Raw genomic sequence first — 7,500 nt, 5'->3', positions numbered from 1 at the left:
CACAGAGATTTTGAGAAACTCTTTTTTTTCTTTATATTATTATAATATAATATAATGTGTATATGTTTTCGAAAAGCATCCACCAGCAATCCATGGTGAGCCTCTCTCTGCTGGCAAGCTCCTCCTGCCTGAGCCCGACGCTGTCGAGGCTCAACACGATTTCAGACTGACAAAGAGTTCGAAAATTGCCGCCTGATGTAGCTTTAAATGCTGACAGGTGACTTCCGAGTGCTCTTGTAAAGGTCTCCGCTTTGAAATTGAGAGCCTTTTGCCAAGTGTCACTTTTTCAGGCACTCTTAAAGTGCACCTGGGCTGTCAGAGAAAGCTCTGAAAATCGTGTTCTCGAAAATCTCCGGGTACCCGACCAATCCCTAGGTGCCCGAATGACAAGTGTCAATTCGGCAGGACGGCCTCCCACCTCCGGCCGCAGATGCGTCACTAAATCCCCGCAACGGGGGCTTTCTCATTTCGGCATAGGGGCTTCCGCGGCCAACTCATTAACCTGTGCTCGGACTTTTTGTGCCACAAGTGCAAGGGACCGTTTGCCGGCAGCTACTCGCACCCCCCCGCCCAGGGGGGGAATCCTCTGACCGGAGATCCGAAACGCCGGCCGAATCCATCCCCGTCGGACTTCCGAAGGGGTTCCCTCGACCGACTGACTTCCGAACTCCTTTCTGGGCTTAAACGGGTGGAATTCGGACCCTCTCGCAAGGGAGCCGAAGCCCGCCAGCCCCGGGAGGCCTCGGGGCCGCCGTTTTCAAGCCCGACCAAAAAACCCGAAAAATGGGGAAAAATGGGAAAAATTCCCACTCCCAAAAGGCTTAAAAGTCGGTTGGGCGGCAGCCCGGGTCGGTCTCTGCAGACCTGGAGGCGCTAGACACAAGTCTGGTAAACAGGCTAAGTCTCGACATGCCACCTCTTACTATCCTGCAGGTACCCCGCCAATCCCCCCGGAACCGGCTGGCAATTGGCGAATCAGCGGGACGAATTTGAATTCGTGACCGACTCTCTGACACCGAATCGCCGCAAACGCGTTTCGATTTTTCGGCTTCGGTACCTCCCATCAGACTTTGACTGGCCATATCTCCGGACTCACGTGTCGCAGCCGGGACCTTCAGGTACCGTTCGACGCGTCTAACCCTGCCCCGTCGAATGGCGCCCCTCGCGGTGTGGTCCGATTTCCGCATTTTGGTCAGATTTGCCTCCAAAGTTTTCAGATTGAGTTGACGAATGCCCCCTACGGGGTAACCTCTTGCCCTTTCGGACATGGTCCCTGTGACTTAATTTCCGCCTTTTGCTCAATCGTTTCCCCATTTATAATTAATTTTAAAAATCGGGTTACTCAGTTCTGGTTTACCAGTTCCCTCTTCGGACTTAGTTTTTGGTTAATCATTTCCGGTTCACCAGTTCCCGTTTTGGACTTAGTCTCTGCGGGCCGTTTCTCATCTTTTGGTTCATCAGTTCCCCTCTTTTAATAATTTTTTGGCTGCTTTCGTTTGATCATTTCCCTGCCTTCTGGGTGACTTTTGCCCCTTAGGACTTCATCGCCGCACATTATTTTCGACTTCTGGTTGATCATTTCACCCCTTTTAATCATTTTTGCAACTTTTGGTTAACCATTTCACCCAGCTTCTGGTTAACCATTTCCCCTTTGGGACTTAGTCTCTGAGCATTCTTTTGGGATTCTGGTTAATCATTTGCCAATTTTTAAAAAATGTTGCCACTTTTGTTTAATGCTTTCTGGTCAACCTTTCCCTCTTTCAGACTTCACCGCGGCACATTGCTTCAGCCTCCTGGTTAATCATTTCACCCCTTTTAATCATTTTTGCAACTTTTGGTTAACCATTTCCCCCAGCTTCTGGTTAACCATTTCCCCTTTGGGACTTAGTCTCTGAGCATTCTTTTGGGATTCTGGTTAATCATTTGCCAATTTTTAAAAAATGTTGCCGCTTTTGTTTAATGCTTTCTGGTCAACCTTTCCCTCTTTCAGACTTCACCGCGGCACATTGCTTTAGCCTCCTGGTTAATCATTTCACCCCTTTTAATCATTTTTGCAACTTTTGGTTAACCATTTCCCCCAGCTTCTGGTTAACCATTTCCCCTTTGGGACTCAGTCTCTGAGCATTCTTTTGGGATTCTGGTTAATCATTTGCCACTTTTTTAGAAATGTTGCCGCTTTTGTTTAATGCTTTCTGGTCAACCTTTCCCTCTTTCAGACTTCACCGCGGCACATTGCTTTAGCCTCCTGGTTAATCATTTCACCCCTTTTAATCATTTTTGCAACTTTTGGTTAACCATTTCCCCCAGCTTCTGGTTAACCATTTCCCCTTTGGGACTTGGTCTCTGAGCATTCTTTTGGGATTCTGGTTAATCATTTGCCACTTTTTAAAAAATGTTGCCGCTTTTGTTTAATCGTTTCCCTGATATGTGGTCAACCTTTTCCCCTTTCAGACTTCATCGCCGCGCATTGTTGTCGACTTCTGGTTAATCATTTTTCCCCTTTAAATCTTTTTTTGCCACTTTTGGTTCACCTTTTCACCCAGCTTCTGGTTAACCATTTGCCCCATTTTACTGAATTTTTCCGCTTTGGTTTAATCATTTCCCTGCTTTCTTGTCAACCTTTTCCCCTTTCAGACTTCACCGCGGCACATTGCTTTAGCCTCCTGGTTAATCATTTCACCCCTTTTAATCATTTTTGCAACTTTTGGTTAACCATTTCCCCCAGCTTCTGGTTAACCATTTCCCCTTTGGGACTCAGTCTCTGAGCATTCTTTTGGGATTCTGGTTAATCATTTGCCACTTTTTAAAAAATGTTGCCGCTTTTGTTTAATGCTTTCCCTGCTTTGTGGTCAACCTTTTCCCCTTTAGGACTTCACCGCGGCACATTGCTTCAGCCTCCTGGTTAATCATTTCACCCCTTTTAATCATTTTTGCAACTTTTGGTTAACCATTTCCCCCAGCTTCTGGTTAACCATTTCCCCTTTGGGACTTAGTCTCTGAGCATTCTTTTGGGATTCTGGTTAATCATTTGCCAATTTTTTAAAAATGTTGCCACTTTTGTTTAATGCTTTCTGGTCAACCTTTCCCTCTTTCAGACTTCACCGCGGCACATTGCTTTAGCCTCCTGGTTAATCATTTCACCCCTTTTAATCATTTTTGCAACTTTTGGTTAACCATTTCCCCCAGCTTCTGGTTAACCATTTCCCCTTTGGGACTCAGTCTCTGAGCATTCTTTTGGGATTCTGGTTAATCATTTGCCACTTTTTTAAAAATGTTGCCGCTTTTGTTTAATGCTTTCCCTGCTTTGTGGTCAACCTTTTCCCCTTTAGGACTTCACCGCGGCACATTGCTTCAGCCTCCTGGTTAATCATTTCACCCCTTTTAATCATTTTTGCAACTTTTGGTTAACCATTTCCCCCAGCTTCTGGTTAACCATTTCCCCTTTGGGACTTAGTCTCTGAGCATTCTTTTGGGATTCTGGTTAATCATTTGCCACTTTTTAAAAAATGTTGCCGCTTTTGTTTAATGCTTTCTGGTCAACCTTTCCATCTTTCAGACTTCACCGCGGCACATTGCTTTAGCCTCCTGGTTAATCATTTCACCCCTTTTAATCATTTTTGCAACTTTTGGTTAACCATTTCCCCCAGCTTCTGGTTAACCATTTCCCCTTTGGGACTCAGTCTCTGAGCATTCTTTTGGGATTCTGGTTAATCATTTGCCACTTTTTAAAAAATGTTGCCGCTTTTGTTTAATGCTTTCCCTGCTTTGTGGTCAACCTTTTCCCCTTTAGGACTTCACCGCGGCACATTGCTTCAGCCTCCTGGTTAATCATTTCACCCCTTTTAATCATTTTTGCAACTTTTGGTTAACCATTTCCCCCAGCTTCTGGTTAACCATTTCCCCTTTGGGACTTAGTCTCTGAGCATTCTTTTGGGATTCTGGTTAATCATTTGCCAATTTTTTAAAAATGTTGCCACTTTTGTTTAATGCTTTCTGGTCAACCTTTCCCTCTTTCAGACTTCACCGCGGCACATTGCTTTAGCCTCCTGGTTAATCATTTCACCCCTTTTAATCATTTTTGCAACTTTTGGTTAACCATTTCCCCCAGCTTCTGGTTAACCATTTCCCCTTTGGGACTCAGTCTCTGAGCATTCTTTTGGGATTCTGGTTAATCATTTGCCACTTTTTTAAAAATGTTGCCGCTTTTGTTTAATGCTTTCCCTGCTTTGTGGTCAACCTTTTCCCCTTTAGGACTTCACCGCGGCACATTGCTTCAGCCTCCTGGTTAATCATTTCACCCCTTTTAATCCTTTTTCCCACTTTTGGTTCACCATTTCACCCAGCTTCTGGTTAACCATTTCCCCTTTGGGACTTAGTCCCTGAGCATTCTTTTGGGATTCTGGTTAATCATTTGCCACTTTTTAAAAAATTTTGCCGCTTTTGTTTAATCGTTTCCCTGCTATGTGGTCAACCTTTTCCCCTTTCAGACTTCATCGCCGCGCATTGTTGTCGACTTCTGGTTAATCATTTTTCCCCTTTAAATCTTTTTTTGCCACTTTTGGTTCACCTTTTCACCCAGCTTCTGGTTAACCATTTGCCCCATTTTACTGAATTTTTCCGCTTTGGTTTAATCATTTCCCTGCTTTCTTGTCAACCTTTTCCCCTTTTGGACTTCGCCGCCGCACTTTGCTTTTGCCTTCTGGTTAAACATTTCTCCCCTTTTAATCCTTTTTCCCACTTTTGGTTCACCAGTTCACCCAGCTTCTGGTTCACCATTTCCCCTTTGGGACTTAAGTCTCTGAGCATTCTTTTGGGATTCTGGTTAACCATTTGCCACTTTTTAAAAAATGTTGCCGCTTTTGTTTAATGCTTTCCCTGCTTTCTGGTCAACCTTTTCCCCTTTAGGACTTCACCGCGGCACATTGCTTTAGCCTCCTGGTTAATCATTTCACCCCTTTTAATCCTTTTTCCCACTTTGGGTTGGACAGTTCACCCAGCTACTGGTTAACCATTTCCCCTTTGGGACTTAAGTCTCTGAGCATTCTTTTGTGATTCTGGTTCACCATTTGTCCCTTTTTAAAAGATATTGCTGCTTTTGATTAAACCTTTCCCTGCTTTGCGGTCGACCTATTCCTCTTTCAGACTTCATCGCCGCACCTTGTTTTCGACATCTGGTTCAACATTTCTCCCCTTTTAATCCTTTTTCCCACTTTTGGTTAAGCAGTTCACCCAGCTTCTGGTTCACCATTTGCCCCTTTTTACTGAATTTTTCTGCTTTTGTTTAATCATTTCCCTGCTTTGCGGTCGACCTATTCCTCTTTCAGACTTCATCGCCGCGCATTGTTTTCGACATCTGGTTAAACATTTCTCCCCTTTTAATCCTTTTTCCCACTTTTGGTTAAGCAGTTCACCCAACTTCTGGTTAACCATTTGCCCCTTCTTACTGAATTTTTCTGCTTTTGTTTAATCATTTCCCTGCTTTCTTGTCAACCTTTTCCCCTTTTGTACTTCGCCGCCGCACTTTGCTTTTGCCTTCTGGTTAAACATTTCTCCCCTTTTAATCCTTTTTCCCACTTTTGGTTCACCAGTTCACCCAGCTTCTGGTTAAGCATTTCCCCTTTGGGACTTAAGTCTCTGAGCATTCTTTTGGGATTCTGGTTAACCATTTGCCACTTTTTAAAAAATGTTGCCGCTTTTGTTTAATCGTTTCCCTGCTTTCCGGTCAACCTTTTCCCCTTACGACTTCGCCGCCGCACTTTGCTTTCGCCTTCTGGTTAATCATTTCACCCCTTTTAATCCTTTTTCCCACTTTTGGTTAAACAGTTCACCCAGCTTCTGGTTAACCATTTGCCCCTTTGGGACTTAAGTCTCTGAGCATTCTTTTGGGATTCTGGTAAACCATTTGTCCCTTTTTAAAAAATGCTGCTGCTTTTGTTTAATGCTTGCCCTGCTTTGCGGTCGATCATTTCACCCCTTTTAATCCATTTTTGCCACTTTGGGTTAAACAGTTCACACAACTTCTGGTTCACCATTTCACATTTCGGAACTTTTATTCCCACCATTACTTTGGGCTTCTGGTTCATCATTTCACGCTGTTTTACAAATCTTTGCCGCTTCACTTTTAATCCACAAACCGGGGCTCGCTTTCGGGTGGGGGGGGGGGGGGGGTAGCGGGTTTGGGCCGGGCACTCGACATCCCGGTGTGCGACCGGGTTCGTTCTGGTACCGCTCGGTGCCCCTCGTCCTGCTCTTGCCGCGGAAGCAAACCAGACGACCGTCGGTCTCACGCCCGAGGGGAGAGGAGGCGTAAAGCGGTTTGCAGCCTTTCGCTGTACCTCCGGCGGGCAGCGCCGCACCTCCGAGTGCTCGGTACCGTTCGCTGCGCCTCGTCCGGCCGCACGCAGCGAGCCAAACCCGGAGGAAATCGGCCTGTGCCTTCTCGAGATATGGGCCTCCGGGTGGGACGGACAAACCGGGGCCCCGAGCTCGCTTTCGGCGGCCCGGCACTCGACTTCCCGGTGTCCGAACGTGATCCTTCCGGTACCCTTCGGTGCCCCTTGCCCGACTCTAGCTCCCGTGCTGAAGCGGAGTCGGTCGGCCTGACGGCCTGCCGAGTTAACCAGCGGAAAGCGGTGCGCAGCCTTTCGCTTGCAGCTCCGGCGGGCAGCGCCGCACCTCCGGCTGCTCAGTGCCGTCCGCTGCTCCCCTTCCGGCTGCACGCAGCGAACCATACCCGGAGGAAATCGGCCTCGGCCTTCCGGAGATATGGGCCTGCGAGTGGGACCAATAAATCGGTGCACATTTCCGGCTCGGTTTCCGGCCTCGGCACTATCAGTTCACGCCGTCCGACCGACGTCGTTCTGGCACGGTTCCGTTGCTCCTTGATCCGGTCCAGCCACGGTAATCAGCCGAAGATGGTGGGGGGGACACATTGCCCGCCGAGTTAGCCGGAGGAAATCGGCCTCGGACTTCCTCAGATATCAGCCTCCGGGTGGGACAGACAAACCGGGGACCCGAGCACGCTTTCGGCGGCCCGCTGGTCGACAGTCGAGAGTGCCGGGCCGACGAAAGCGAGCAGGTGCCACCGCTCGGGGCCGGCCGGTGTTGTCCGTCCCACCCGGAGGCCATATCTCCGGAAGGCACAGGCCGATTTCCACCGGGTATGGCTCGTTGTGTGCGGGCCGGACCAGGCGCAGCGCGCCGACCTCGAGCATTCCGGAGGTCGGTCGCGCTGGCCTGGTCCGGCCGCACACAACGAGCCATACCCGGTGGAAATCGGCCTGTGCCTTCCGGAGATATGGGCCTCCGGGTGGGACGGACAAACCGGGGCCCCGAGCGGTGGCACCCTGCTCGCTTTCGTCGGCCCGGCACTCGACTTCCCGGTGTGCGAACGTCATCGTTCCGGTACCCTTCGGTGCCCCTTGCCCCACTCTAGCTCCGGTGCTAAAGCGGAGTCGGTCGGTCTCACGGACGCCGAGTTAGCAGGCGGAAAGCGGTGCG

Source organism: Heptranchias perlo, unplaced genomic scaffold (genome assembly GCF_035084215.1).
Source record: "Heptranchias perlo isolate sHepPer1 unplaced genomic scaffold, sHepPer1.hap1 HAP1_SCAFFOLD_486, whole genome shotgun sequence".
Taxonomy (NCBI): domain Eukaryota; kingdom Metazoa; phylum Chordata; class Chondrichthyes; order Hexanchiformes; family Hexanchidae; genus Heptranchias; species Heptranchias perlo.
This window is presented reverse-complemented; position numbering follows the sequence as displayed.